Source organism: Aquarana catesbeiana, linkage group LG03 (assembly GCF_042186555.1).
Source record: "Aquarana catesbeiana isolate 2022-GZ linkage group LG03, ASM4218655v1, whole genome shotgun sequence".
NCBI lineage: Eukaryota > Metazoa > Chordata > Amphibia > Anura > Ranidae > Aquarana > Aquarana catesbeiana.
In genome coordinates, this window is record NC_133326.1 from 675,885,372 (window position 1) to 675,909,113 (window position 23,742).

The window sequence follows — 23,742 nt, forward strand, 5'->3', positions numbered from 1 at the left end:
TAAATGGAAAGACTCCACGGCAGGCACTGCTGAGATTTGAACTCAGGATCTCCGGTTTACTAGACAGGCGCTTTCACCAACTAAGCCACAGCGCCTCACTTGGGGCAAGTCCTTTGCAACCCAGTCAAGTGCAGAGTGGGTGCAGGAGTGAGCGCTGTGTGTAATAGGAATGCCGGGGCTGGGGCTGGAGCTGGAGCTGGAGCTGTGAAGGGGAAGGGGAGTGCACAGAGGTTAAAGCTGTGGACAGAGGGGAGAACAAAAGCGGGAGCTATGTCCGGTCAGGGATGTGAAGAGCTCTGGTTGGGGGCGGCTGGGTGCAGAGGTGAGAGCCATGCATGGGGGTGATTGAGTGCAGAGGTGAGTGCTGTGGATTGGGCCGAAGATAAGGGGCACGGAATGTAGGTAGATTGATTGTCTAGGGTGACTGTGTCCTTTTTTTTTTTTTTTTTTTTTTCAATGTGTTGAAGACTATCGTGCCATAAGATGCTTTACGTTACGCACATCTACATGGATTATGAACTAAACTACCGACGAGGATGGGATTCGAACCCATGCGTGCAGAGCACAATGGATTAGCAGTCCATCGCCTTAACCACTCGGCCACCTCGTCATGTGTGATCTAGAACCTTGTGCAGTTTCTTGTCTGTGGTTTTTGAGAAGGGCTTAGCCAGATTCCGGCAATCTGGGAGGGCACACGGAGAATCTGGCAGGAGTCTGAGTATGTCTGAGCACCATGTTCTCCTGGGGCAATATGCTTCCTTCTGAGCTGTACCACCTTTGGTGACCCCCTTGGTGATTGACGTAGGCCACACCCATGGCATTGTCTGTCCAACTGGATTCCCATCTGCGGTTCTCACAGAAGAAGAGGTATCCAACATTGAAGGGAGGCCTGAATTGTTCTCTGCTCCAGAATGTTGATGGGAAGGCGTGCTCCCTCCAAAGACCAAGTCCCCTGCATTCAAAAGGGCATCCAGGACTGATCTTTAGCCTAATAGGCTGGTATGTTCAGTGAGAATTTTTCAAGTCGTTGGAGGCAAGGTCTTCCAGAAGTCCAGCACTGGGTTGGTAATCTACCACGCTTGGCAGACTGAGGGGGGACATGGAGCTCGTGCAATACTGAAAATGTTATAAATGGAAGGACTCCGTGGCAGGCACTGCTGAGATTTGAACTCAGGATCTCCTGTTTACTAGACAGGCGCTTTCACCAACTAAGCCACAGCGCCTCACTTGGGGCAAGCCCCTTGTGAGAATTTTTCAAATCTTTGGAGGCAAGGTCTTCCGTCAGGCTAGCACCGGGTTAGAAACCTACCACGCTTGGGAGACTCAAGGGTGCCATTAAGCTTGCGCAAAACTGAAAACTTTATAAATGGAAAGACTCCACGGCAGGCACTGCTGAGATTTGAACTCAGGATCTCCTGTTTACTAGACAGGCGCTTTCACCAACTAAGCCACAGCGCCTCACTTGGGGCAAGTCCTTTGCAACCCAGTCAAGTGCAGAGTGGGTGCAGGAGTGAGCGCTGTGTGTAATAGGAATGCCGGGGCTGGGGCTGGAGCTGGAGCTGGAGCTGTGAAGGGGAAGGGGAGTGCACAGAGGTTAAAGCTGTGGACAGAGGGGAGAACAAAAGCGGGAGCTATGTCCGGTCAGGGATGTGAAGAGCTCTGGTTGGGGGCGGCTGGGTGCAGAGGTGAGAGCCATGCATGGGGGTGATTGAGTGCAGAGGTGAGTGCTGTGGATTGGGCCGAAGATAAGGGGCACGGAATGTAGGTAGATTGATTGTCTAGGGTGACTGTGTCCTTTTTTTTTTTTTTTTTTTTTTCAATGTGTTGAAGACTATCGTGCCATAAGATGCTTTACGTTACGCACATTTACATGGATTATGAACTAAACTACCGACGAGGATGGGATTCGAACCCATGCGTGCAGAGCACAATGGATTAGCAGTCCATCGCCTTAACCACTCGGCCACCTCGTCATGTGTGATCTAGAACCTTGTGCAGTTTCTTGTCTGTGGTTTTTGAGAAGGGCTTAGCCAGATTCCGGCAATCTGGGAGGGCACACGGAGAATCTGGCAGGAGTCTGAGTATGTCTGAGCACCATGTTCTCCTGGGGCAATATGCTTCCTTCTGAGCTGTACCACCTTTGGTGACCCCCTTGGTGATTGACGTAGGCCACACCCATGGCATTGTCTGTCCAACTGGATTCCCATCTGCGGTTCTCACAGAAGAAGAGGTATCCAACATTGAAGGGAGGCCTGAATTGTTCTCTGCTCCAGAATGTTGATGGGAAGGCGTGCTCCCTCCAAAGACCAAGTCCCCTGCATTCAAAAGGGCATCCAGGACTGATCTTTAGCCTAATAGGCTGGTATGTTCAGTGAGAATTTTTCAAGTCGTTGGAGGCAAGGTCTTCCAGAAGTCCAGCACTGGGTTGGTAATCTACCACGCTTGGCAGACTGAGGGGGGACATGGAGCTCGTGCAATACTGAAAATGTTATAAATGGAAGGACTCCGTGGCAGGCACTGCTGAGATTTGAACTCAGGATCTCCTGTTTACTAGACAGGCGCTTTCACCAACTAAGCCACAGCGCCTCACTTGGGGCAAGCCCCTTGTGAGAATTTTTCAAATCTTTGGAGGCAAGGTCTTCCGTCAGGCTAGCACCGGGTTAGAAACCTACCACGCTTGGGAGACTCAAGGGTGCCATTAAGCTTGCGCAAAACTGAAAACTTTATAAATGGAAAGACTCCACGGCAGGCACTGCTGAGATTTGAACTCAGGATCTCCGGTTTACTAGACAGGCGCTTTCACCAACTAAGCCACAGCGCCTCACTTGGGGCAAGTCCTTTGCAACCCAGTCAAGTGCAGAGTGGGTGCAGGAGTGAGCGCTGTGTGTAATAGGAATGCCGGGGCTGGGGCTGGAGCTGGAGCTGGAGCTGTGAAGGGGAAGGGGAGTGCACAGAGGTTAAAGCTGTGGACAGAGGGGAGAACAAAAGCGGGAGCTATGTCCGGTCAGGGATGTGAAGAGCTCTGGTTGGGGGCGGCTGGGTGCAGAGGTGAGAGCCATGCATGGGGGTGATTGAGTGCAGAGGTGAGTGCTGTGGATTGGGCCGAAGATAAGGGGCACGGAATGTAGGTAGATTGATTGTCTAGGGTGACTGTGTCCTTTTTTTTTTTTTTTTTTTTTTCAATGTGTTGAAGACTATCGTGCCATAAGATGCTTTACGTTACGCACATTTACATGGATTATGAACTAAACTACCGACGAGGATGGGATTCGAACCCATGCGTGCAGAGCACAATGGATTAGCAGTCCATCGCCTTAACCACTCGGCCACCTCGTCATGTGTGATCTAGAACCTTGTGCAGTTTCTTGTCTGTGGTTTTTGAGAAGGGCTTAGCCAGATTCCGGCAATCTGGGAGGGCACACGGAGAATCTGGCAGGAGTCTGAGTATGTCTGAGCACCATGTTCTCCTGGGGCAATATGCTTCCTTCTGAGCTGTACCACCTTTGGTGACCCCCTTGGTGATTGACGTAGGCCACACCCATGGCATTGTCTGTCCAACTGGATTCCCATCTGCGGTTCTCACAGAAGAAGAGGTATCCAACATTGAAGGGAGGCCTGAATTGTTCTCTGCTCCAGAATGTTGATGGGAAGGCGTGCTCCCTCCAAAGACCAAGTCCCCTGCATTCAAAAGGGCATCCAGGACTGATCTTTAGCCTAATAGGCTGGTATGTTCAGTGAGAATTTTTCAAGTCGTTGGAGGCAAGGTCTTCCAGAAGTCCAGCACTGGGTTGGTAATCTACCACGCTTGGCAGACTGAGGGGGGACATGGAGCTCGTGCAATACTGAAAATGTTATAAATGGAAGGACTCCGTGGCAGGCACTGCTGAGATTTGAACTCAGGATCTCCTGTTTACTAGACAGGCGCTTTCACCAACTAAGCCACAGCGCCTCACTTGGGGCAAGCCCCTTGTGAGAATTTTTCAAATCTTTGGAGGCAAGGTCTTCCGTCAGGCTAGCACCGGGTTAGAAACCTACCACGCTTGGGAGACTCAAGGGTGCCATTAAGCTTGCGCAAAACTGAAAACTTTATAAATGGAAAGACTCCACGGCAGGCACTGCTGAGATTTGAACTCAGGATCTCCTGTTTACTAGACAGGCGCTTTCACCAACTAAGCCACAGCGCCTCACTTGGGGCAAGTCCTTTGCAACCCAGTCAAGTGCAGAGTGGGTGCAGGAGTGAGCGCTGTGTGTAATAGGAATGCCGGGGCTGGGGCTGGAGCTGGAGCTGGAGCTGTGAAGGGGAAGGGGAGTGCACAGAGGTTAAAGCTGTGGACAGAGGGGAGAACAAAAGCGGGAGCTATGTCCGGTCAGGGATGTGAAGAGCTCTGGTTGGGGGCGGCTGGGTGCAGAGGTGAGAGCCATGCATGGGGGTGATTGAGTGCAGAGGTGAGTGCTGTGGATTGGGCCGAAGATAAGGGGCACGGAATGTAGGTAGATTGATTGTCTAGGGTGACTGTGTCCTTTTTTTTTTTTTTTTTTTTTTTCAATGTGTTGAAGACTATCGTGCCATAAGATGCTTTACGTTACGCACATTTACATGGATTATGAACTAAACTACCGACGAGGATGGGATTCGAACCCATGCGTGCAGAGCACAATGGATTAGCAGTCCATCGCCTTAACCACTCGGCCACCTCGTCATGTGTGATCTAGAACCTTGTGCAGTTTCTTGTCTGTGGTTTTTGAGAAGGGCTTAGCCAGATTCCGGCAATCTGGGAGGGCACACGGAGAATCTGGCAGGAGTCTGAGTATGTCTGAGCACCATGTTCTCCTGGGGCAATATGCTTCCTTCTGAGCTGTACCACCTTTGGTGACCCCCTTGGTGATTGACGTAGGCCACACCCATGGCATTGTCTGTCCAACTGGATTCCCATCTGCGGTTCTCACAGAAGAAGAGGTATCCAACATTGAAGGGAGGCCTGAATTGTTCTCTGCTCCAGAATGTTGATGGGAAGGCGTGCTCCCTCCAAAGACCAAGTCCCCTGCATTCAAAAGGGCATCCAGGACTGATCTTTAGCCTAATAGGCTGGTATGTTCAGTGAGAATTTTTCAAGTCGTTGGAGGCAAGGTCTTCCAGAAGTCCAGCACTGGGTTGGTAATCTACCACGCTTGGCAGACTGAGGGGGGACATGGAGCTCGTGCAATACTGAAAATGTTATAAATGGAAGGACTCCGTGGCAGGCACTGCTGAGATTTGAACTCAGGATCTCCTGTTTACTAGACAGGCGCTTTCACCAACTAAGCCACAGCGCCTCACTTGGGGCAAGCCCCTTGTGAGAATTTTTCAAATCTTTGGAGGCAAGGTCTTCCGTCAGGCTAGCACCGGGTTAGAAACCTACCACGCTTGGGAGACTCAAGGGTGCCATTAAGCTTGCGCAAAACTGAAAACTTTATAAATGGAAAGACTCCACGGCAGGCACTGCTGAGATTTGAACTCAGGATCTCCTGTTTACTAGACAGGCGCTTTCACCAACTAAGCCACAGCGCCTCACTTGGGGCAAGTCCTTTGCAACCCAGTCAAGTGCAGAGTGGGTGCAGGAGTGAGCGCTGTGTGTAATAGGAATGCCGGGGCTGGGGCTGGAGCTGGAGCTGGAGCTGTGAAGGGGAAGGGGAGTGCACAGAGGTTAAAGCTGTGGACAGAGGGGAGAACAAAAGCGGGAGCTATGTCCGGTCAGGGATGTGAAGAGCTCTGGTTGGGGGCGGCTGGGTGCAGAGGTGAGAGCCATGCATGGGGGTGATTGAGTGCAGAGGTGAGTGCTGTGGATTGGGCCGAAGATAAGGGGCACGGAATGTAGGTAGATTGATTGTCTAGGGTGACTGTGTCCTTTTTTTTTTTTTTTTTTTTTTCAATGTGTTGAAGACTATCGTGCCATAAGATGCTTTACGTTACGCACATTTACATGGATTATGAACTAAACTACCGACGAGGATGGGATTCGAACCCATGCGTGCAGAGCACAATGGATTAGCAGTCCATCGCCTTAACCACTCGGCCACCTCGTCATGTGTGATCTAGAACCTTGTGCAGTTTCTTGTCTGTGGTTTTTGAGAAGGGCTTAGCCAGATTCCGGCAATCTGGGAGGGCACACGGAGAATCTGGCAGGAGTCTGAGTATGTCTGAGCACCATGTTCTCCTGGGGCAATATGCTTCCTTCTGAGCTGTACCACCTTTGGTGACCCCCTTGGTGATTGACGTAGGCCACACCCATGGCATTGTCTGTCCAACTGGATTCCCATCTGCGGTTCTCACAGAAGAAGAGGTATCCAACATTGAAGGGAGGCCTGAATTGTTCTCTGCTCCAGAATGTTGATGGGAAGGCGTGCTCCCTCCAAAGACCAAGTCCCCTGCATTCAAAAGGGCATCCAGGACTGATCTTTAGCCTAATAGGCTGGTATGTTCAGTGAGAATTTTTCAAGTCGTTGGAGGCAAGGTCTTCCAGAAGTCCAGCACTGGGTTGGTAATCTACCACGCTTGGCAGACTGAGGGGGGACATGGAGCTCGTGCAATACTGAAAATGTTATAAATGGAAGGACTCCGTGGCAGGCACTGCTGAGATTTGAACTCAGGATCTCCTGTTTACTAGACAGGCGCTTTCACCAACTAAGCCACAGCGCCTCGGCCACCTCGTCATGTGTGATCTAGAACCTTGTGCAGTTTCTTGTCTGTGGTTTTTGAGAAGGGCTTAGCCAGATTCCGGCAATCTGGGAGGGCACACGGAGAATCTGGCAGGAGTCTGAGTATGTCTGAGCACCATGTTCTCCTGGGGCAATATGCTTCCTTCTGAGCTGTACCACCTTTGGTGACCCCCTTGGTGATTGACGTAGGCCACACCCATGGCATTGTCTGTCCAACTGGATTCCCATCTGCGGTTCTCACAGAAGAAGAGGTATCCAACATTGAAGGGAGGCCTGAATTGTTCTCTGCTCCAGAATGTTGATGGGAAGGCGTGCTCCCTCCAAAGACCAAGTCCCCTGCATTCAAAAGGGCATCCAGGACTGATCTTTAGCCTAATAGGCTGGTATGTTCAGTGAGAATTTTTCAAGTCGTTGGAGGCAAGGTCTTCCAGAAGTCCAGCACTGGGTTGGTAATCTACCACGCTTGGCAGACTGAGGGGGGACATGGAGCTCGTGCAATACTGAAAATGTTATAAATGGAAGGACTCCGTGGCAGGCACTGCTGAGATTTGAACTCAGGATCTCCTGTTTACTAGACAGGCGCTTTCACCAACTAAGCCACAGCGCCTCACTTGGGGCAAGCCCCTTGTGAGAATTTTTCAAATCTTTGGAGGCAAGGTCTTCCGTCAGGCTAGCACCGGGTTAGAAACCTACCACGCTTGGGAGACTCAAGGGTGCCATTAAGCTTGCGCAAAACTGAAAACTTTATAAATGGAAAGACTCCACGGCAGGCACTGCTGAGATTTGAACTCAGGATCTCCTGTTTACTAGACAGGCGCTTTCACCAACTAAGCCACAGCGCCTCACTTGGGGCAAGTCCTTTGCAACCCAGTCAAGTGCAGAGTGGGTGCAGGAGTGAGCGCTGTGTGTAATAGGAATGCCGGGGCTGGGGCTGGAGCTGGAGCTGGAGCTGTGAAGGGGAAGGGGAGTGCACAGAGGTTAAAGCTGTGGACAGAGGGGAGAACAAAAGCGGGAGCTATGTCCGGTCAGGGATGTGAAGAGCTCTGGTTGGGGGCGGCTGGGTGCAGAGGTGAGAGCCATGCATGGGGGTGATTGAGTGCAGAGGTGAGTGCTGTGGATTGGGCCGAAGATAAGGGGCACGGAATGTAGGTAGATTGATTGTCTAGGGTGACTGTGTCCTTTTTTTTTTTTTTTTTTTTTTCAATGTGTTGAAGACTATCGTGCCATAAGATGCTTTACGTTACGCACATCTACATGGATTATGAACTAAACTACCGACGAGGATGGGATTCGAACCCATGCGTGCAGAGCACAATGGATTAGCAGTCCATCGCCTTAACCACTCGGCCACCTCGTCATGTGTGATCTAGAACCTTGTGCAGTTTCTTGTCTGTGGTTTTTGAGAAGGGCTTAGCCAGATTCCGGCAATCTGGGAGGGCACACGGAGAATCTGGCAGGAGTCTGAGTATGTCTGAGCACCATGTTCTCCTGGGGCAATATGCTTCCTTCTGAGCTGTACCACCTTTGGTGACCCCCTTGGTGATTGACGTAGGCCACACCCATGGCATTGTCTGTCCAACTGGATTCCCATCTGCGGTTCTCACAGAAGAAGAGGTATCCAACATTGAAGGGAGGCCTGAATTGTTCTCTGCTCCAGAATGTTGATGGGAAGGCGTGCTCCCTCCAAAGACCAAGTCCCCTGCATTCAAAAGGGCATCCAGGACTGATCTTTAGCCTAATAGGCTGGTATGTTCAGTGAGAATTTTTCAAGTCGTTGGAGGCAAGGTCTTCCAGAAGTCCAGCACTGGGTTGGTAATCTACCACGCTTGGCAGACTGAGGGGGGACATGGAGCTCGTGCAATACTGAAAATGTTATAAATGGAAGGACTCCGTGGCAGGCACTGCTGAGATTTGAACTCAGGATCTCCTGTTTACTAGACAGGCGCTTTCACCAACTAAGCCACAGCGCCTCACTTGGGGCAAGCCCCTTGTGAGAATTTTTCAAATCTTTGGAGGCAAGGTCTTCCGTCAGGCTAGCACCGGGTTAGAAACCTACCACGCTTGGGAGACTCAAGGGTGCCATTAAGCTTGCGCAAAACTGAAAACTTTATAAATGGAAAGACTCCACGGCAGGCACTGCTGAGATTTGAACTCAGGATCTCCTGTTTACTAGACAGGCGCTTTCACCAACTAAGCCACAGCGCCTCACTTGGGGCAAGTCCTTTGCAACCCAGTCAAGTGCAGAGTGGGTGCAGGAGTGAGCGCTGTGTGTAATAGGAATGCCGGGGCTGGGGCTGGAGCTGGAGCTGGAGCTGTGAAGGGGAAGGGGAGTGCACAGAGGTTAAAGCTGTGGACAGAGGGGAGAACAAAAGCGGGAGCTATGTCCGGTCAGGGATGTGAAGAGCTCTGGTTGGGGGCGGCTGGGTGCAGAGGTGAGAGCCATGCATGGGGGTGATTGAGTGCAGAGGTGAGTGCTGTGGATTGGGCCGAAGATAAGGGGCACGGAATGTAGGTAGATTGATTGTCTAGGGTGACTGTGTCCTTTTTTTTTTTTTTTTTTTTTTCAATGTGTTGAAGACTATCGTGCCATAAGATGCTTTACGTTACGCACATTTACATGGATTATGAACTAAACTACCGACGAGGATGGGATTCGAACCCATGCGTGCAGAGCACAATGGATTAGCAGTCCATCGCCTTAACCACTCGGCCACCTCGTCATGTGTGATCTAGAACCTTGTGCAGTTTCTTGTCTGTGGTTTTTGAGAAGGGCTTAGCCAGATTCCGGCAATCTGGGAGGGCACACGGAGAATCTGGCAGGAGTCTGAGTATGTCTGAGCACCATGTTCTCCTGGGGCAATATGCTTCCTTCTGAGCTGTACCACCTTTGGTGACCCCCTTGGTGATTGACGTAGGCCACACCCATGGCATTGTCTGTCCAACTGGATTCCCATCTGCGGTTCTCACAGAAGAAGAGGTATCCAACATTGAAGGGAGGCCTGAATTGTTCTCTGCTCCAGAATGTTGATGGGAAGGCGTGCTCCCTCCAAAGACCAAGTCCCCTGCATTCAAAAGGGCATCCAGGACTGATCTTTAGCCTAATAGGCTGGTATGTTCAGTGAGAATTTTTCAAGTCGTTGGAGGCAAGGTCTTCCAGAAGTCCAGCACTGGGTTGGTAATCTACCACGCTTGGCAGACTGAGGGGGGACATGGAGCTCGTGCAATACTGAAAATGTTATAAATGGAAGGACTCCGTGGCAGGCACTGCTGAGATTTGAACTCAGGATCTCCTGTTTACTAGACAGGCGCTTTCACCAACTAAGCCACAGCGCCTCACTTGGGGCAAGCCCCTTGTGAGAATTTTTCAAATCTTTGGAGGCAAGGTCTTCCGTCAGGCTAGCACCGGGTTAGAAACCTACCACGCTTGGGAGACTCAAGGGTGCCATTAAGCTTGCGCAAAACTGAAAACTTTATAAATGGAAAGACTCCACGGCAGGCACTGCTGAGATTTGAACTCAGGATCTCCTGTTTACTAGACAGGCGCTTTCACCAACTAAGCCACAGCGCCTCACTTGGGGCAAGTCCTTTGCAACCCAGTCAAGTGCAGAGTGGGTGCAGGAGTGAGCGCTGTGTGTAATAGGAATGCCGGGGCTGGGGCTGGAGCTGGAGCTGGAGCTGTGAAGGGGAAGGGGAGTGCACAGAGGTTAAAGCTGTGGACAGAGGGGAGAACAAAAGCGGGAGCTATGTCCGGTCAGGGATGTGAAGAGCTCTGGTTGGGGGCGGCTGGGTGCAGAGGTGAGAGCCATGCATGGGGGTGATTGAGTGCAGAGGTGAGTGCTGTGGATTGGGCCGAAGATAAGGGGCACGGAATGTAGGTAGATTGATTGTCTAGGGTGACTGTGTCCTTTTTTTTTTTTTTTTTTTTTTCAATGTGTTGAAGACTATCGTGCCATAAGATGCTTTACGTTACGCACATTTACATGGATTATGAACTAAACTACCGACGAGGATGGGATTCGAACCCATGCGTGCAGAGCACAATGGATTAGCAGTCCATCGCCTTAACCACTCGGCCACCTCGTCATGTGTGATCTAGAACCTTGTGCAGTTTCTTGTCTGTGGTTTTTGAGAAGGGCTTAGCCAGATTCCGGCAATCTGGGAGGGCACACGGAGAATCTGGCAGGAGTCTGAGTATGTCTGAGCACCATGTTCTCCTGGGGCAATATGCTTCCTTCTGAGCTGTACCACCTTTGGTGACCCCCTTGGTGATTGACGTAGGCCACACCCATGGCATTGTCTGTCCAACTGGATTCCCATCTGCGGTTCTCACAGAAGAAGAGGTATCCAACATTGAAGGGAGGCCTGAATTGTTCTCTGCTCCAGAATGTTGATGGGAAGGCGTGCTCCCTCCAAAGACCAAGTCCCCTGCATTCAAAAGGGCATCCAGGACTGATCTTTAGCCTAATAGGCTGGTATGTTCAGTGAGAATTTTTCAAGTCGTTGGAGGCAAGGTCTTCCAGAAGTCCAGCACTGGGTTGGTAATCTACCACGCTTGGCAGACTGAGGGGGGACATGGAGCTCGTGCAATACTGAAAATGTTATAAATGGAAGGACTCCGTGGCAGGCACTGCTGAGATTTGAACTCAGGATCTCCTGTTTACTAGACAGGCGCTTTCACCAACTAAGCCACAGCGCCTCACTTGGGGCAAGCCCCTTGTGAGAATTTTTCAAATCTTTGGAGGCAAGGTCTTCCGTCAGGCTAGCACCGGGTTAGAAACCTACCACGCTTGGGAGACTCAAGGGTGCCATTAAGCTTGCGCAAAACTGAAAACTTTATAAATGGAAAGACTCCACGGCAGGCACTGCTGAGATTTGAACTCAGGATCTCCTGTTTACTAGACAGGCGCTTTCACCAACTAAGCCACAGCGCCTCACTTGGGGCAAGTCCTTTGCAACCCAGTCAAGTGCAGAGTGGGTGCAGGAGTGAGCGCTGTGTGTAATAGGAATGCCGGGGCTGGGGCTGGAGCTGGAGCTGGAGCTGTGAAGGGGAAGGGGAGTGCACAGAGGTTAAAGCTGTGGACAGAGGGGAGAACAAAAGCGGGAGCTATGTCCGGTCAGGGATGTGAAGAGCTCTGGTTGGGGGCGGCTGGGTGCAGAGGTGAGAGCCATGCATGGGGGTGATTGAGTGCAGAGGTGAGTGCTGTGGATTGGGCCGAAGATAAGGGGCACGGAATGTAGGTAGATTGATTGTCTAGGGTGACTGTGTCCTTTTTTTTTTTTTTTTTTTTTTCAATGTGTTGAAGACTATCGTGCCATAAGATGCTTTACGTTACGCACATTTACATGGATTATGAACTAAACTACCGACGAGGATGGGATTCGAACCCATGCGTGCAGAGCACAATGGATTAGCAGTCCATCGCCTTAACCACTCGGCCACCTCGTCATGTGTGATCTAGAACCTTGTGCAGTTTCTTGTCTGTGGTTTTTGAGAAGGGCTTAGCCAGATTCCGGCAATCTGGGAGGGCACACGGAGAATCTGGCAGGAGTCTGAGTATGTCTGAGCACCATGTTCTCCTGGGGCAATATGCTTCCTTCTGAGCTGTACCACCTTTGGTGACCCCCTTGGTGATTGACGTAGGCCACACCCATGGCATTGTCTGTCCAACTGGATTCCCATCTGCGGTTCTCACAGAAGAAGAGGTATCCAACATTGAAGGGAGGCCTGAATTGTTCTCTGCTCCAGAATGTTGATGGGAAGGCGTGCTCCCTCCAAAGACCAAGTCCCCTGCATTCAAAAGGGCATCCAGGACTGATCTTTAGCCTAATAGGCTGGTATGTTCAGTGAGAATTTTTCAAGTCGTTGGAGGCAAGGTCTTCCAGAAGTCCAGCACTGGGTTGGTAATCTACCACGCTTGGCAGACTGAGGGGGGACATGGAGCTCGTGCAATACTGAAAATGTTATAAATGGAAGGACTCCGTGGCAGGCACTGCTGAGATTTGAACTCAGGATCTCCTGTTTACTAGACAGGCGCTTTCACCAACTAAGCCACAGCGCCTCACTTGGGGCAAGCCCCTTGTGAGAATTTTTCAAATCTTTGGAGGCAAGGTCTTCCGTCAGGCTAGCACCGGGTTAGAAACCTACCACGCTTGGGAGACTCAAGGGTGCCATTAAGCTTGCGCAAAACTGAAAACTTTATAAATGGAAAGACTCCACGGCAGGCACTGCTGAGATTTGAACTCAGGATCTCCTGTTTACTAGACAGGCGCTTTCACCAACTAAGCCACAGCGCCTCACTTGGGGCAAGTCCTTTGCAACCCAGTCAAGTGCAGAGTGGGTGCAGGAGTGAGCGCTGTGTGTAATAGGAATGCCGGGGCTGGGGCTGGAGCTGGAGCTGGAGCTGTGAAGGGGAAGGGGAGTGCACAGAGGTTAAAGCTGTGGACAGAGGGGAGAACAAAAGCGGGAGCTATGTCCGGTCAGGGATGTGAAGAGCTCTGGTTGGGGGCGGCTGGGTGCAGAGGTGAGAGCCATGCATGGGGGTGATTGAGTGCAGAGGTGAGTGCTGTGGATTGGGCCGAAGATAAGGGGCACGGAATGTAGGTAGATTGATTGTCTAGGGTGACTGTGTCCTTTTTTTTTTTTTTTTTTTTTTCAATGTGTTGAAGACTATCGTGCCATAAGATGCTTTACGTTACGCACATTTACATGGATTATGAACTAAACTACCGACGAGGATGGGATTCGAACCCATGCGTGCAGAGCACAATGGATTAGCAGTCCATCGCCTTAACCACTCGGCCACCTCGTCATGTGTGATCTAGAACCTTGTGCAGTTTCTTGTCTGTGGTTTTTGAGAAGGGCTTAGCCAGATTCCGGCAATCTGGGAGGGCACACGGAGAATCTGGCAGGAGTCTGAGTATGTCTGAGCACCATGTTCTCCTGGGGCAATATGCTTCCTTCTGAGCTGTACCACCTTTGGTGACCCCCTTGGTGATTGACGTAGGCCACACCCATGGCATTGTCTGTCCAACTGGATTCCCATCTGCGGTTCTCACAGAAGAAGAGGTATCCAACATTGAAGGGAGGCCTGAATTGTTCTCTGCTCCAGAATGTTGATGGGAAGGCGTGCTCCCTCCAAAGACCAAGTCCCCTGCATTCAAAAGGGCATCCAGGACTGATCTTTAGCCTAATAGGCTGGTATGTTCAGTGAGAATTTTTCAAGTCGTTGGAGGCAAGGTCTTCCAGAAGTCCAGCACTGGGTTGGTAATCTACCACGCTTGGCAGACTGAGGGGGGACATGGAGCTCGTGCAATACTGAAAATGTTATAAATGGAAGGACTCCGTGGCAGGCACTGCTGAGATTTGAACTCAGGATCTCCTGTTTACTAGACAGGCGCTTTCACCAACTAAGCCACAGCGCCTCACTTGGGGCAAGCCCCTTGTGAGAATTTTTCAAATCTTTGGAGGCAAGGTCTTCCGTCAGGCTAGCACCGGGTTAGAAACCTACCACGCTTGGGAGACTCAAGGGTGCCATTAAGCTTGCGCAAAACTGAAAACTTTATAAATGGAAAGACTCCACGGCAGGCACTGCTGAGATTTGAACTCAGGATCTCCTGTTTACTAGACAGGCGCTTTCACCAACTAAGCCACAGCGCCTCACTTGGGGCAAGTCCTTTGCAACCCAGTCAAGTGCAGAGTGGGTGCAGGAGTGAGCGCTGTGTGTAATAGGAATGCCGGGGCTGGGGCTGGAGCTGGAGCTGGAGCTGTGAAGGGGAAGGGGAGTGCACAGAGGTTAAAGCTGTGGACAGAGGGGAGAACAAAAGCGGGAGCTATGTCCGGTCAGGGATGTGAAGAGCTCTGGTTGGGGGCGGCTGGGTGCAGAGGTGAGAGCCATGCATGGGGGTGATTGAGTGCAGAGGTGAGTGCTGTGGATTGGGCCGAAGATAAGGGGCACGGAATGTAGGTAGATTGATTGTCTAGGGTGACTGTGTCCTTTTTTTTTTTTTTTTTTTTTTCAATGTGTTGAAGACTATCGTGCCATAAGATGCTTTACGTTACGCACATTTACATGGATTATGAACTAAACTACCGACGAGGATGGGATTCGAACCCATGCGTGCAGAGCACAATGGATTAGCAGTCCATCGCCTTAACCACTCGGCCACCTCGTCATGTGTGATCTAGAACCTTGTGCAGTTTCTTGTCTGTGGTTTTTGAGAAGGGCTTAGCCAGATTCCGGCAATCTGGGAGGGCACACGGAGAATCTGGCAGGAGTCTGAGTATGTCTGAGCACCATGTTCTCCTGGGGCAATATGCTTCCTTCTGAGCTGTACCACCTTTGGTGACCCCCTTGGTGATTGACGTAGGCCACACCCATGGCATTGTCTGTCCAACTGGATTCCCATCTGCGGTTCTCACAGAAGAAGAGGTATCCAACATTGAAGGGAGGCCTGAATTGTTCTCTGCTCCAGAATGTTGATGGGAAGGCGTGCTCCCTCCAAAGACCAAGTCCCCTGCATTCAAAAGGGCATCCAGGACTGATCTTTAGCCTAATAGGCTGGTATGTTCAGTGAGAATTTTTCAAGTCGTTGGAGGCAAGGTCTTCCAGAAGTCCAGCACTGGGTTGGTAATCTACCACGCTTGGCAGACTGAGGGGGGACATGGAGCTCGTGCAATACTGAAAATGTTATAAATGGAAGGACTCCGTGGCAGGCACTGCTGAGATTTGAACTCAGGATCTCCTGTTTACTAGACAGGCGCTTTCACCAACTAAGCCACAGCGCCTCACTTGGGGCAAGCCCCTTGTGAGAATTTTTCAAATCTTTGGAGGCAAGGTCTTCCGTCAGGCTAGCACCGGGTTAGAAACCTACCACGCTTGGGAGACTCAAGGGTGCCATTAAGCTTGCGCAAAACTGAAAACTTTATAAATGGAAAGACTCCACGGCAGGCACTGCTGAGATTTGAACTCAGGATCTCCTGTTTACTAGACAGGCGCTTTCACCAACTAAGCCACAGCGCCTCACTTGGGGCAAGTCCTTTGCAACCCAGTCAAGTGCAGAGTGGGTGCAGGAGTGAGCGCTGTGTGTAATAGGAATGCCGGGGCTGGGGCTGGAGCTGGAGCTGGAGCTGTGAAGGGGAAGGGGAGTGCACAGAGGTTAAAGCTGTGGACAGAGGGGAGAACAAAAGCGGGAGCTATGTCCGGTCAGGGATGTGAAGAGCTCTGGTTGGGGGCGGCTGGGTGCAGAGGTGAGAGCCATGCATGGGGGTGATTGAGTGCAGAGGTGAGTGCTGTGGATTGGGCCGAAGATAAGGGGCACGGAATGTAGGTAGATTGATTGTCTAGGGTGACTGTGTCCTTTTTTTTTTTTTTTTTTTTTTCAATGTGTTGAAGACTATCGTGCCATAAGATGCTTTACGTTACGCACATCTACATGGATTATGAACTAAACTACCGACGAGGATGGGATTCGAACCCATGCGTGCAGAGCACAATGGATTAGCAGTCCATCGCCTTAACCACTCGGCCACCTCGTCATGTGTGATCTAGAACCTTGTGCAGTTTCTTGTCTGTGGTTTTTGAGAAGGGCTTAGCCAGATTCCGGCAATCTGGGAGGGCACACGGAGAATCTGGCAGGAGTCTGAGTATGTCTGAGCACCATGTTCTCCTGGGGCAATATGCTTCCTTCTGAGCTGTACCACCTTTGGTGACCCCCTTGGTGATTGACGTAGGCCACACCCATGGCATTGTCTGTCCAACTGGATTCCCATCTGCGGTTCTCACAGAAGAAGAGGTATCCAACATTGAAGGGAGGCCTGAATTGTTCTCTGCTCCAGAATGTTGATGGGAAGGCGTGCTCCCTCCAAAGACCAAGTCCCCTGCATTCAAAAGGGCATCCAGGACTGATCTTTAGCCTAATAGGCTGGTATGTTCAGTGAGAATTTTTCAAGTCGTTGGAGGCAAGGTCTTCCAGAAGTCCAGCACTGGGTTGGTAATCTACCACGCTTGGCAGACTGAGGGGGGACATGGAGCTCGTGCAATACTGAAAATGTTATAAATGGAAGGACTCCGTGGCAGGCACTGCTGAGATTTGAACTCAGGATCTCCTGTTTACTAGACAGGCGCTTTCACCAACTAAGCCACAGCGCCTCACTTGGGGCAAGCCCCTTGTGAGAATTTTTCAAATCTTTGGAGGCAAGGTCTTCCGTCAGGCTAGCACCGGGTTAGAAACCTACCACGCTTGGGAGACTCAAGGGTGCCATTAAGCTTGCGCAAAACTGAAAACTTTATAAATGGAAAGACTCCACGGCAGGCACTGCTGAGATTTGAACTCAGGATCTCCTGTTTACTAGACAGGCGCTTTCACCAACTAAGCCACAGCGCCTCACTTGGGGCAAGTCCTTTGCAACCCAGTCAAGTGCAGAGTGGGTGCAGGAGTGAGCGCTGTGTGTAATAGGAATGCCGGGGCTGGGGCTGGAGCTGGAGCTGGAGCTGTGAAGGGGAAGGGGAGTGCACAGAGGTTAAAGCTGTGGACAGAGGGGAGAACAAAAGCGGGAGCTATGTCCGGTCAGGGATGTGAAGAGCTCTGGTTGGGGGCGGCTGGGTGCAGAGGTGAGAGCCATGCATGGGGGTGATTGAGTGCAGAGGTGAGTGCTGTGGATTGGGCCGAAGATAAGGGGCACGGAATGTAGGTAGATTGATTGTCTAGGGTGACTGTGTCCTTTTTTTTTTTTTTTTTTTTTTCAATGTGTTGAAGACTATCGTGCCATAAGATGCTTTACGTTACGCACATTTACATGGATTATGAACTAAACTACCGACGAGGATGGGATTCGAACCCATGCGTGCAGAGCACAATGGATTAGCAGTCCATCGCCTTAACCACTCGGCCACCTCGTCATGTGTGATCTAGAACCTTGTGCAGTTTCTTGTCTGTGGTTTTTGAGAAGGGCTTAGCCAGATTCCGGCAATCTGGGAGGGCACACGGAGAATCTGGCAGGAGTCTGAGTATGTCTGAGCACCATGTTCTCCTGGGGCAATATGCTTCCTTCTGAGCTGTACCACCTTTGGTGACCCCCTTGGTGATTGACGTAGGCCACACCCATGGCATTGTCTGTCCAACTGGATTCCCATCTGCGGTTCTCACAGAAGAAGAGGTATCCAACATTGAAGGGAGGCCTGAATTGTTCTCTGCTCCAGAATGTTGATGGGAAGGCGTGCTCCCTCCAAAGACCAAGTCCCCTGCATTCAAAAGGGCATCCAGGACTGATCTTTAGCCTAATAGGCTGGTATGTTCAGTGAGAATTTTTCAAGTCGTTGGAGGCAAGGTCTTCCAGAAGTCCAGCACTGGGTTGGTAATCTACCACGCTTGGCAGACTGAGGGGGGACATGGAGCTCGTGCAATACTGAAAATGTTATAAATGGAAGGACTCCGTGGCAGGCACTGCTGAGATTTGAACTCAGGATCTCCTGTTTACTAGACAGGCGCTTTCACCAACTAAGCCACAGCGCCTCACTTGGGGCAAGCCCCTTGTGAGAATTTTTCAAATCTTTGGAGGCAAGGTCTTCCGTCAGGCTAGCACCGGGTTAGAAACCTACCACGCTTGGGAGACTCAAGGGTGCCATTAAGCTTGCGCAAAACTGAAAACTTTATAAATGGAAAGACTCCACGGCAGGCACTGCTGAGATTTGAACTCAGGATCTCCGGTTTACTAGACAGGCGCTTTCACCAACTAAGCCACAGCGCCTCACTTGGGGCAAGTCCTTTGCAACCCAGTCAAGTGCAGAGTGGGTGCAGGAGTGAGCGCTGTGTGTAATAGGAATGCCGGGGCTGGGGCTGGAGCTGGAGCTGGAGCTGTGAAGGGGAAGGGGAGTGCACAGAGGTTAAAGCTGTGGACAGAGGGGAGAACAAAAGCGGGAGCTATGTCCGGTCAGGGATGTGAAGAGCTCTGGTTGGGGGCGGCTGGGTGCAGAGGTGAGAGCCATGCATGGGGGTGATTGAGTGCAGAGGTGAGTGCTGTGGATTGGGCCGAAGATAAGGGGCACGGAATGTAGGTAGATTGATTGTCTAGGGTGACTGTGTCCTTTTTTTTTTTTTTTTTTTTTTCAATGTGTTGAAGACTATCGTGCCATAAGATGCTTTACGTTACGCACATCTACATGGATTATGAACTAAACTACCGACGAGGATGGGATTCGAACCCATGCGTGCAGAGCACAATGGATTAGCAGTCCATCGCCTTAACCACTCGGCCACCTCGTCATGTGTGATCTAGAACCTTGTGCAGTTTCTTGTCTGTGGTTTTTGAGAAGGGCTTAGCCAGATTCCGGCAATCTGGGAGGGCACACGGAGAATCTGGCAGGAGTCTGAGTATGTCTGAGCACCATGTTCTCCTGGGGCAATATGCTTCCTTCTGAGCTGTACCACCTTTGGTGACCCCCTTGGTGATTGACGTAGGCCACACCCATGGCATTGTCTGTCCAACTGGATTCCCATCTGCGGTTCTCACAGAAGAAGAGGTATCCAACATTGAAGGGAGGCCTGAATTGTTCTCTGCTCCAGAATGTTGATGGGAAGGCGTGCTCCCTCCAAAGACCAAGTCCCCTGCATTCAAAAGGGCATCCAGGACTGATCTTTAGCCTAATAGGCTGGTATGTTCAGTGAGAATTTTTCAAGTCGTTGGAGGCAAGGTCTTCCAGAAGTCCAGCACTGGGTTGGTAATCTACCACGCTTGGCAGACTGAGGGGGGACATGGAGCTCGTGCAATACTGAAAATGTTATAAATGGAAGGACTCCGTGGCAGGCACTGCTGAGATTTGAACTCAGGATCTCCTGTTTACTAGACAGGCGCTTTCACCAACTAAGCCACAGCGCCTCACTTGGGGCAAGCCCCTTGTGAGAATTTTTCAAATCTTTGGAGGCAAGGTCTTCCGTCAGGCTAGCACCGGGTTAGAAACCTACCACGCTTGGGAGACTCAAGGGTGCCATTAAGCTTGCGCAAAACTGAAAACTTTATAAATGGAAAGACTCCACGGCAGGCACTGCTGAGATTTGAACTCAGGATCTCCTGTTTACTAGACAGGCGCTTTCACCAACTAAGCCACAGCGCCTCACTTGGGGCAAGTCCTTTGCAACCCAGTCAAGTGCAGAGTGGGTGCAGGAGTGAGCGCTGTGTGTAATAGGAATGCCGGGGCTGGGGCTGGAGCTGGAGCTGGAGCTGTGAAGGGGAAGGGGAGTGCACAGAGGTTAAAGCTGTGGACAGAGGGGAGAACAAAAGCGGGAGCTATGTCCGGTCAGGGATGTGAAGAGCTCTGGTTGGGGGCGGCTGGGTGCAGAGGTGAGAGCCATGCATGGGGGTGATTGAGTGCAGAGGTGAGTGCTGTGGATTGGGCCGAAGATAAGGGGCACGGAATGTAGGTAGATTGATTGTCTAGGGTGACTGTGTCCTTTTTTTTTTTTTTTTTTTTTTCAATGTGTTGAAGACTATCGTGCCATAAGATGCTTTACGTTACGCACATTTACATGGATTATGAACTAAACTACCGACGAGGATGGGATTCGAACCCATGCGTGCAGAGCACAATGGATTAGCAGTCCATCGCCTTAACCACTCGGCCACCTCGTCATGTGTGATCTAGAACCTTGTGCAGTTTCTTGTCTGTGGTTTTTGAGAAGGGCTTAGCCAGATTCCGGCAATCTGGGAGGGCACACGGAGAATCTGGCAGGAGTCTGAGTATGTCTGAGCACCATGTTCTCCTGGGGCAATATGCTTCCTTCTGAGCTGTACCACCTTTGGTGACCCCCTTGGTGATTGACGTAGGCCACACCCATGGCATTGTCTGTCCAACTGGATTCCCATCTGCGGTTCTCACAGAAGAAGAGGTATCCAACATTGAAGGGAGGCCTGAATTGTTCTCTGCTCCAGAATGTTGATGGGAAGGCGTGCTCCCTCCAAAGACCAAGTCCCCTGCATTCAAAAGGGCATCCAGGACTGATCTTTAGCCTTATAGGCTGGTATGTTCAGTGAGAATTTTTCAAGTCGTTGGAGGCAAGGTCTTCCAGAAGTCCAGCACTGGGTTGGTAATCTACCACGCTGGGCAGACTGAGGGGGGACATGGAGCTCGTGCAATACTGAAAATGTTATAAATGGAAGGACTCCGTGGCAGGCACTGCTGAGATTTGAACTCAGGATCTCCTGTTTACTAGACAGGCGCTTTCACCAACTAAGCCACAGCGCCTCACTTGGGGCAAGCCCCTTGTGAGAATTTTTCAAATCTTTGGAGGCAAGGTCTTCCGTCAGGCTAGCACCGGGTTAGAAACCTACCACGCTTGGGAGACTCAAGGGTGCCATTAAGCTTGCGCAAAACTGAAAACTTTATAAATGGAAAGACTCCACGGCAGGCACTGCTGAGATTTGAACTCAGGATCTCCTGTTTACTAGACAGGCGCTTTCACCAACTAAGCCACAGCGCCTCACTTGGGGCAAGTCCTTTGCAACCCAGTCAAGTGCAGAGTGGGTGCAGGAGTGAGCGCTGTGTGTAATAGGAATGCCGGGGCTGGGGCTGGAGCTGGAGCTGGAGCTGTGAAGGGGAAGGGGAGTGCACAGAGGTTAAAGCTGTGGACAGAGGGGAGAACAAAAGCGGGAGCTATGTCCGGTCAGGGATGTGAAGAGCTCTGGTTGGGGGCGGCTGGGTGCAGAGGTGAGAGCCATGCATGGGGGTGATTGAGTGCAGAGGTGAGTGCTGTGGATTGGGCCGAAGATAAGGGGCACGGAATGTAGGTAGATTGATTGTCTAGGGTGACTGTGTCCTTTTTTTTTTTTTTTTTTTTTTCAATGTGTTGAAGACTATCGTGCCATAAGATGCTTTACGTTACGCACATTTACATGGATTATGAACTAAACTACCGACGAGGATGGGATTCGAACCCATGCGTGCAGAGCACAATGGATTAGCAGTCCATCGCCTTAACCACTCGGCCACCTCGTCATGTGTGATCTAGAACCTTGTGCAGTTTCTTGTCTGTGGTTTTTGAGAAGGGCTTAGCCAGATTCCGGCAATCTGGGAGGGCACACGGAGAATCTGGCAGGAGTCTGAGTATGTCTGAGCACCATGTTCTCCTGGGGCAATATGCTTCCTTCTGAGCTGTACCACCTTTGGTGACCCCCTTGGTGATTGACGTAGGCCACACCCATGGCATTGTCTGTCCAACTGGATTCCCATCTGCGGTTCTCACAGAAGAAGAGGTATCCAACATTGAAGGGAGGCCTGAATTGTTCTCTGCTCCAGAATGTTGATGGGAAGGCGTGCTCCCTCCAAAGACCAAGTCCCCTGCATTCAAAAGGGCATCCAGGACTGATCTTTAGCCTAATAGGCTGGTATGTTCAGTGAGAATTTTTCAAGTCGTTGGAGGCAAGGTCTTCCAGAAGTCCAGCACTGGGTTGGTAATCTACCACGCTTGGCAGACTGAGGGGGGACATGGAGCTCGTGCAATACTGAAAATGTTATAAATGGAAGGACTCCGTGGCAGGCACTGCTGAGATTTGAACTCAGGATCTCCTGTTTACTAGACAGGCGCTTTCACCAACTAAGCCACAGCGCCTCACTTGGGGCAAGCCCCTTGTGAGAATTTTTCAAATCTTTGGAGGCAAGGTCTTCCGTCAGGCTAGCACCGGGTTAGAAACCTACCACGCTTGGGAGACTCAAGGGTGCCATTAAGCTTGCGCAAAACTGAAAACTTTATAAATGGAAAGACTCCACGGCAGGCACTGCTGAGATTTGAACTCAGGATCTCCTGTTTACTAGACAGGCGCTTTCACCAACTAAGCCACAGCGCCTCACTTGGGGCAAGTCCTTTGCAACCCAGTCAAGTGCAGAGTGGGTGCAGGAGTGAGCGCTGTGTGTAATAGGAATGCCGGGGCTGGGGCTGGAGCTGGAGCTGGAGCTGTGAAGGGGAAGGGGAGTGCACAGAGGTTAAAGCTGTGGACAGAGGGGAGAACAAAAGCGGGAGCTATGTCCGGTCAGGGATGTGAAGAGCTCTGGTTGGGGGCGGCTGGGTGCAGAGGTGAGAGCCATGCATGGGGGTGATTGAGTGCAGAGGTGAGTGCTGTGGATTGGGCCGAAGATAAGGGGCACGGAATGTAGGTAGATTGATTGTCTAGGGTGACTGTGTCCTTTTTTTTTTTTTTTTTTTTTTCAATGTGTTGAAGACTATCGTGCCATAAGATGCTTTACGTTACGCACATTTACATGGATTATGAACTAAACTACCGACGAGGATGGGATTCGAACCCATGCGTGCAGAGCACAATGGATTAGCAGTCCATCGCCTTAACCACTCGGCCACCTCGTCATGTGTGATCTAGAACCTTGTGCAGTTTCTTGTCTGTGGTTTTTGAGAAGGGCTTAGCCAGATTCCGGCAATCTGGGAGGGCACACGGAGAATCTGGCAGGAGTCTGAGTATGTCTGAGCACCATGTTCTCCTGGGGCAATATGCTTCCTTCTGAGCTGTACCACCTTTGGTGACCCCCTTGGTGATTGACGTAGGCCACACCCATGGCATTGTCTGTCCAACTGGATTCCCATCTGCGGTTCTCACAGAAGAAGAGGTATCCAACATTGAAGGGAGGCCTGAATTGTTCTCTGCTCCAGAATGTTGATGGGAAGGCGTGCTCCCTCCAAAGACCAAGTCCCCTGCATTCAAAAGGGCATCCAGGACTGATCTTTAGCCTAATAGGCTGGTATGTTCAGTGAGAATTTTTCAAGTCGTTGGAGGCAAGGTCTTCCAGAAGTCCAGCACTGGGTTGGTAATCTACCACGCTTGGCAGACTGAGGGGGGACATGGAGCTCGTGCAATACTGAAAATGTTATAAATGGAAGGACTCCGTGGCAGGCACTGCTGAGATTTGAACTCAGGATCTCCTGTTTACTAGACAGGCGCTTTCACCAACTAAGCCACAGCGCCTCACTTGGGGCAAGCCCCTTGTGAGAATTTTTCAAATCTTTGGAGGCAAGGTCTTCCGTCAGGCTAGCACCGGGTTAGAAACC

At 50.9% G+C, this 23,742-nt stretch overlaps 49 non-coding genes across 49 annotated transcripts; all 49 read right to left on the reverse strand.

Annotated features, from left to right (window-relative positions):
• Positions 1-528: 528 nt before the first annotated feature.
• Positions 529-610, reverse strand: TRNAS-GCU (transfer RNA serine (anticodon GCU)). Its single transcript has one exon. It is a non-coding gene; the product is annotated as a tRNA-Ser (tRNA).
• A 539-nt stretch (positions 611-1,149) lies between these two features.
• TRNAT-AGU (transfer RNA threonine (anticodon AGU)) lies at positions 1,150-1,223 on the reverse strand. Its single transcript has one exon. It is a non-coding gene; the product is annotated as a tRNA-Thr (tRNA).
• A 161-nt stretch (positions 1,224-1,384) lies between these two features.
• On the reverse strand, positions 1,385-1,458 carry TRNAT-AGU (transfer RNA threonine (anticodon AGU)). Its single transcript has one exon. It is a non-coding gene; the product is annotated as a tRNA-Thr (tRNA).
• A 433-nt stretch (positions 1,459-1,891) lies between these two features.
• On the reverse strand, positions 1,892-1,973 carry TRNAS-GCU (transfer RNA serine (anticodon GCU)). The gene has a single exon. It is a non-coding gene; the product is annotated as a tRNA-Ser (tRNA).
• A 539-nt stretch (positions 1,974-2,512) lies between these two features.
• TRNAT-AGU (transfer RNA threonine (anticodon AGU)) lies at positions 2,513-2,586 on the reverse strand. The gene has a single exon. It is a non-coding gene; the product is annotated as a tRNA-Thr (tRNA).
• Positions 2,587-3,254: 668 nt separating this feature from the next.
• Positions 3,255-3,336, reverse strand: TRNAS-GCU (transfer RNA serine (anticodon GCU)). Its single transcript has one exon. It is a non-coding gene; the product is annotated as a tRNA-Ser (tRNA).
• Positions 3,337-3,875: 539 nt separating this feature from the next.
• TRNAT-AGU (transfer RNA threonine (anticodon AGU)) lies at positions 3,876-3,949 on the reverse strand. Its single transcript has one exon. It is a non-coding gene; the product is annotated as a tRNA-Thr (tRNA).
• A 161-nt stretch (positions 3,950-4,110) lies between these two features.
• TRNAT-AGU (transfer RNA threonine (anticodon AGU)) lies at positions 4,111-4,184 on the reverse strand. The gene has a single exon. It is a non-coding gene; the product is annotated as a tRNA-Thr (tRNA).
• Positions 4,185-4,618: 434 nt separating this feature from the next.
• TRNAS-GCU (transfer RNA serine (anticodon GCU)) lies at positions 4,619-4,700 on the reverse strand. The gene has a single exon. It is a non-coding gene; the product is annotated as a tRNA-Ser (tRNA).
• Positions 4,701-5,239: 539 nt separating this feature from the next.
• TRNAT-AGU (transfer RNA threonine (anticodon AGU)) lies at positions 5,240-5,313 on the reverse strand. Its single transcript has one exon. It is a non-coding gene; the product is annotated as a tRNA-Thr (tRNA).
• A 161-nt stretch (positions 5,314-5,474) lies between these two features.
• TRNAT-AGU (transfer RNA threonine (anticodon AGU)) lies at positions 5,475-5,548 on the reverse strand. The gene has a single exon. It is a non-coding gene; the product is annotated as a tRNA-Thr (tRNA).
• A 433-nt stretch (positions 5,549-5,981) lies between these two features.
• TRNAS-GCU (transfer RNA serine (anticodon GCU)) lies at positions 5,982-6,063 on the reverse strand. The gene has a single exon. It is a non-coding gene; the product is annotated as a tRNA-Ser (tRNA).
• Positions 6,064-6,602: 539 nt separating this feature from the next.
• On the reverse strand, positions 6,603-6,676 carry TRNAT-AGU (transfer RNA threonine (anticodon AGU)). Its single transcript has one exon. It is a non-coding gene; the product is annotated as a tRNA-Thr (tRNA).
• Positions 6,677-7,229: 553 nt separating this feature from the next.
• TRNAT-AGU (transfer RNA threonine (anticodon AGU)) lies at positions 7,230-7,303 on the reverse strand. The gene has a single exon. It is a non-coding gene; the product is annotated as a tRNA-Thr (tRNA).
• Positions 7,304-7,464: 161 nt separating this feature from the next.
• Positions 7,465-7,538, reverse strand: TRNAT-AGU (transfer RNA threonine (anticodon AGU)). The gene has a single exon. It is a non-coding gene; the product is annotated as a tRNA-Thr (tRNA).
• A 433-nt stretch (positions 7,539-7,971) lies between these two features.
• Positions 7,972-8,053, reverse strand: TRNAS-GCU (transfer RNA serine (anticodon GCU)). Its single transcript has one exon. It is a non-coding gene; the product is annotated as a tRNA-Ser (tRNA).
• A 539-nt stretch (positions 8,054-8,592) lies between these two features.
• Positions 8,593-8,666, reverse strand: TRNAT-AGU (transfer RNA threonine (anticodon AGU)). The gene has a single exon. It is a non-coding gene; the product is annotated as a tRNA-Thr (tRNA).
• A 161-nt stretch (positions 8,667-8,827) lies between these two features.
• On the reverse strand, positions 8,828-8,901 carry TRNAT-AGU (transfer RNA threonine (anticodon AGU)). Its single transcript has one exon. It is a non-coding gene; the product is annotated as a tRNA-Thr (tRNA).
• Positions 8,902-9,334: 433 nt separating this feature from the next.
• On the reverse strand, positions 9,335-9,416 carry TRNAS-GCU (transfer RNA serine (anticodon GCU)). Its single transcript has one exon. It is a non-coding gene; the product is annotated as a tRNA-Ser (tRNA).
• Positions 9,417-9,955: 539 nt separating this feature from the next.
• On the reverse strand, positions 9,956-10,029 carry TRNAT-AGU (transfer RNA threonine (anticodon AGU)). Its single transcript has one exon. It is a non-coding gene; the product is annotated as a tRNA-Thr (tRNA).
• A 161-nt stretch (positions 10,030-10,190) lies between these two features.
• Positions 10,191-10,264, reverse strand: TRNAT-AGU (transfer RNA threonine (anticodon AGU)). The gene has a single exon. It is a non-coding gene; the product is annotated as a tRNA-Thr (tRNA).
• A 433-nt stretch (positions 10,265-10,697) lies between these two features.
• TRNAS-GCU (transfer RNA serine (anticodon GCU)) lies at positions 10,698-10,779 on the reverse strand. Its single transcript has one exon. It is a non-coding gene; the product is annotated as a tRNA-Ser (tRNA).
• Positions 10,780-11,318: 539 nt separating this feature from the next.
• TRNAT-AGU (transfer RNA threonine (anticodon AGU)) lies at positions 11,319-11,392 on the reverse strand. The gene has a single exon. It is a non-coding gene; the product is annotated as a tRNA-Thr (tRNA).
• Positions 11,393-11,553: 161 nt separating this feature from the next.
• On the reverse strand, positions 11,554-11,627 carry TRNAT-AGU (transfer RNA threonine (anticodon AGU)). The gene has a single exon. It is a non-coding gene; the product is annotated as a tRNA-Thr (tRNA).
• A 433-nt stretch (positions 11,628-12,060) lies between these two features.
• Positions 12,061-12,142, reverse strand: TRNAS-GCU (transfer RNA serine (anticodon GCU)). Its single transcript has one exon. It is a non-coding gene; the product is annotated as a tRNA-Ser (tRNA).
• A 539-nt stretch (positions 12,143-12,681) lies between these two features.
• Positions 12,682-12,755, reverse strand: TRNAT-AGU (transfer RNA threonine (anticodon AGU)). The gene has a single exon. It is a non-coding gene; the product is annotated as a tRNA-Thr (tRNA).
• Positions 12,756-12,916: 161 nt separating this feature from the next.
• Positions 12,917-12,990, reverse strand: TRNAT-AGU (transfer RNA threonine (anticodon AGU)). Its single transcript has one exon. It is a non-coding gene; the product is annotated as a tRNA-Thr (tRNA).
• A 433-nt stretch (positions 12,991-13,423) lies between these two features.
• Positions 13,424-13,505, reverse strand: TRNAS-GCU (transfer RNA serine (anticodon GCU)). Its single transcript has one exon. It is a non-coding gene; the product is annotated as a tRNA-Ser (tRNA).
• Positions 13,506-14,044: 539 nt separating this feature from the next.
• TRNAT-AGU (transfer RNA threonine (anticodon AGU)) lies at positions 14,045-14,118 on the reverse strand. Its single transcript has one exon. It is a non-coding gene; the product is annotated as a tRNA-Thr (tRNA).
• Positions 14,119-14,279: 161 nt separating this feature from the next.
• Positions 14,280-14,353, reverse strand: TRNAT-AGU (transfer RNA threonine (anticodon AGU)). Its single transcript has one exon. It is a non-coding gene; the product is annotated as a tRNA-Thr (tRNA).
• Positions 14,354-14,786: 433 nt separating this feature from the next.
• On the reverse strand, positions 14,787-14,868 carry TRNAS-GCU (transfer RNA serine (anticodon GCU)). The gene has a single exon. It is a non-coding gene; the product is annotated as a tRNA-Ser (tRNA).
• A 539-nt stretch (positions 14,869-15,407) lies between these two features.
• On the reverse strand, positions 15,408-15,481 carry TRNAT-AGU (transfer RNA threonine (anticodon AGU)). Its single transcript has one exon. It is a non-coding gene; the product is annotated as a tRNA-Thr (tRNA).
• Positions 15,482-15,642: 161 nt separating this feature from the next.
• TRNAT-AGU (transfer RNA threonine (anticodon AGU)) lies at positions 15,643-15,716 on the reverse strand. Its single transcript has one exon. It is a non-coding gene; the product is annotated as a tRNA-Thr (tRNA).
• Positions 15,717-16,149: 433 nt separating this feature from the next.
• On the reverse strand, positions 16,150-16,231 carry TRNAS-GCU (transfer RNA serine (anticodon GCU)). The gene has a single exon. It is a non-coding gene; the product is annotated as a tRNA-Ser (tRNA).
• A 539-nt stretch (positions 16,232-16,770) lies between these two features.
• Positions 16,771-16,844, reverse strand: TRNAT-AGU (transfer RNA threonine (anticodon AGU)). The gene has a single exon. It is a non-coding gene; the product is annotated as a tRNA-Thr (tRNA).
• A 161-nt stretch (positions 16,845-17,005) lies between these two features.
• TRNAT-AGU (transfer RNA threonine (anticodon AGU)) lies at positions 17,006-17,079 on the reverse strand. Its single transcript has one exon. It is a non-coding gene; the product is annotated as a tRNA-Thr (tRNA).
• A 433-nt stretch (positions 17,080-17,512) lies between these two features.
• On the reverse strand, positions 17,513-17,594 carry TRNAS-GCU (transfer RNA serine (anticodon GCU)). Its single transcript has one exon. It is a non-coding gene; the product is annotated as a tRNA-Ser (tRNA).
• A 539-nt stretch (positions 17,595-18,133) lies between these two features.
• Positions 18,134-18,207, reverse strand: TRNAT-AGU (transfer RNA threonine (anticodon AGU)). Its single transcript has one exon. It is a non-coding gene; the product is annotated as a tRNA-Thr (tRNA).
• Positions 18,208-18,875: 668 nt separating this feature from the next.
• Positions 18,876-18,957, reverse strand: TRNAS-GCU (transfer RNA serine (anticodon GCU)). The gene has a single exon. It is a non-coding gene; the product is annotated as a tRNA-Ser (tRNA).
• Positions 18,958-19,496: 539 nt separating this feature from the next.
• TRNAT-AGU (transfer RNA threonine (anticodon AGU)) lies at positions 19,497-19,570 on the reverse strand. The gene has a single exon. It is a non-coding gene; the product is annotated as a tRNA-Thr (tRNA).
• A 161-nt stretch (positions 19,571-19,731) lies between these two features.
• Positions 19,732-19,805, reverse strand: TRNAT-AGU (transfer RNA threonine (anticodon AGU)). Its single transcript has one exon. It is a non-coding gene; the product is annotated as a tRNA-Thr (tRNA).
• Positions 19,806-20,238: 433 nt separating this feature from the next.
• Positions 20,239-20,320, reverse strand: TRNAS-GCU (transfer RNA serine (anticodon GCU)). The gene has a single exon. It is a non-coding gene; the product is annotated as a tRNA-Ser (tRNA).
• Positions 20,321-20,859: 539 nt separating this feature from the next.
• TRNAT-AGU (transfer RNA threonine (anticodon AGU)) lies at positions 20,860-20,933 on the reverse strand. Its single transcript has one exon. It is a non-coding gene; the product is annotated as a tRNA-Thr (tRNA).
• Positions 20,934-21,094: 161 nt separating this feature from the next.
• Positions 21,095-21,168, reverse strand: TRNAT-AGU (transfer RNA threonine (anticodon AGU)). The gene has a single exon. It is a non-coding gene; the product is annotated as a tRNA-Thr (tRNA).
• A 433-nt stretch (positions 21,169-21,601) lies between these two features.
• Positions 21,602-21,683, reverse strand: TRNAS-GCU (transfer RNA serine (anticodon GCU)). The gene has a single exon. It is a non-coding gene; the product is annotated as a tRNA-Ser (tRNA).
• Positions 21,684-22,222: 539 nt separating this feature from the next.
• TRNAT-AGU (transfer RNA threonine (anticodon AGU)) lies at positions 22,223-22,296 on the reverse strand. The gene has a single exon. It is a non-coding gene; the product is annotated as a tRNA-Thr (tRNA).
• A 161-nt stretch (positions 22,297-22,457) lies between these two features.
• Positions 22,458-22,531, reverse strand: TRNAT-AGU (transfer RNA threonine (anticodon AGU)). Its single transcript has one exon. It is a non-coding gene; the product is annotated as a tRNA-Thr (tRNA).
• A 433-nt stretch (positions 22,532-22,964) lies between these two features.
• TRNAS-GCU (transfer RNA serine (anticodon GCU)) lies at positions 22,965-23,046 on the reverse strand. Its single transcript has one exon. It is a non-coding gene; the product is annotated as a tRNA-Ser (tRNA).
• Positions 23,047-23,585: 539 nt separating this feature from the next.
• On the reverse strand, positions 23,586-23,659 carry TRNAT-AGU (transfer RNA threonine (anticodon AGU)). Its single transcript has one exon. It is a non-coding gene; the product is annotated as a tRNA-Thr (tRNA).
• Positions 23,660-23,742: the final 83 nt, after the last annotated feature.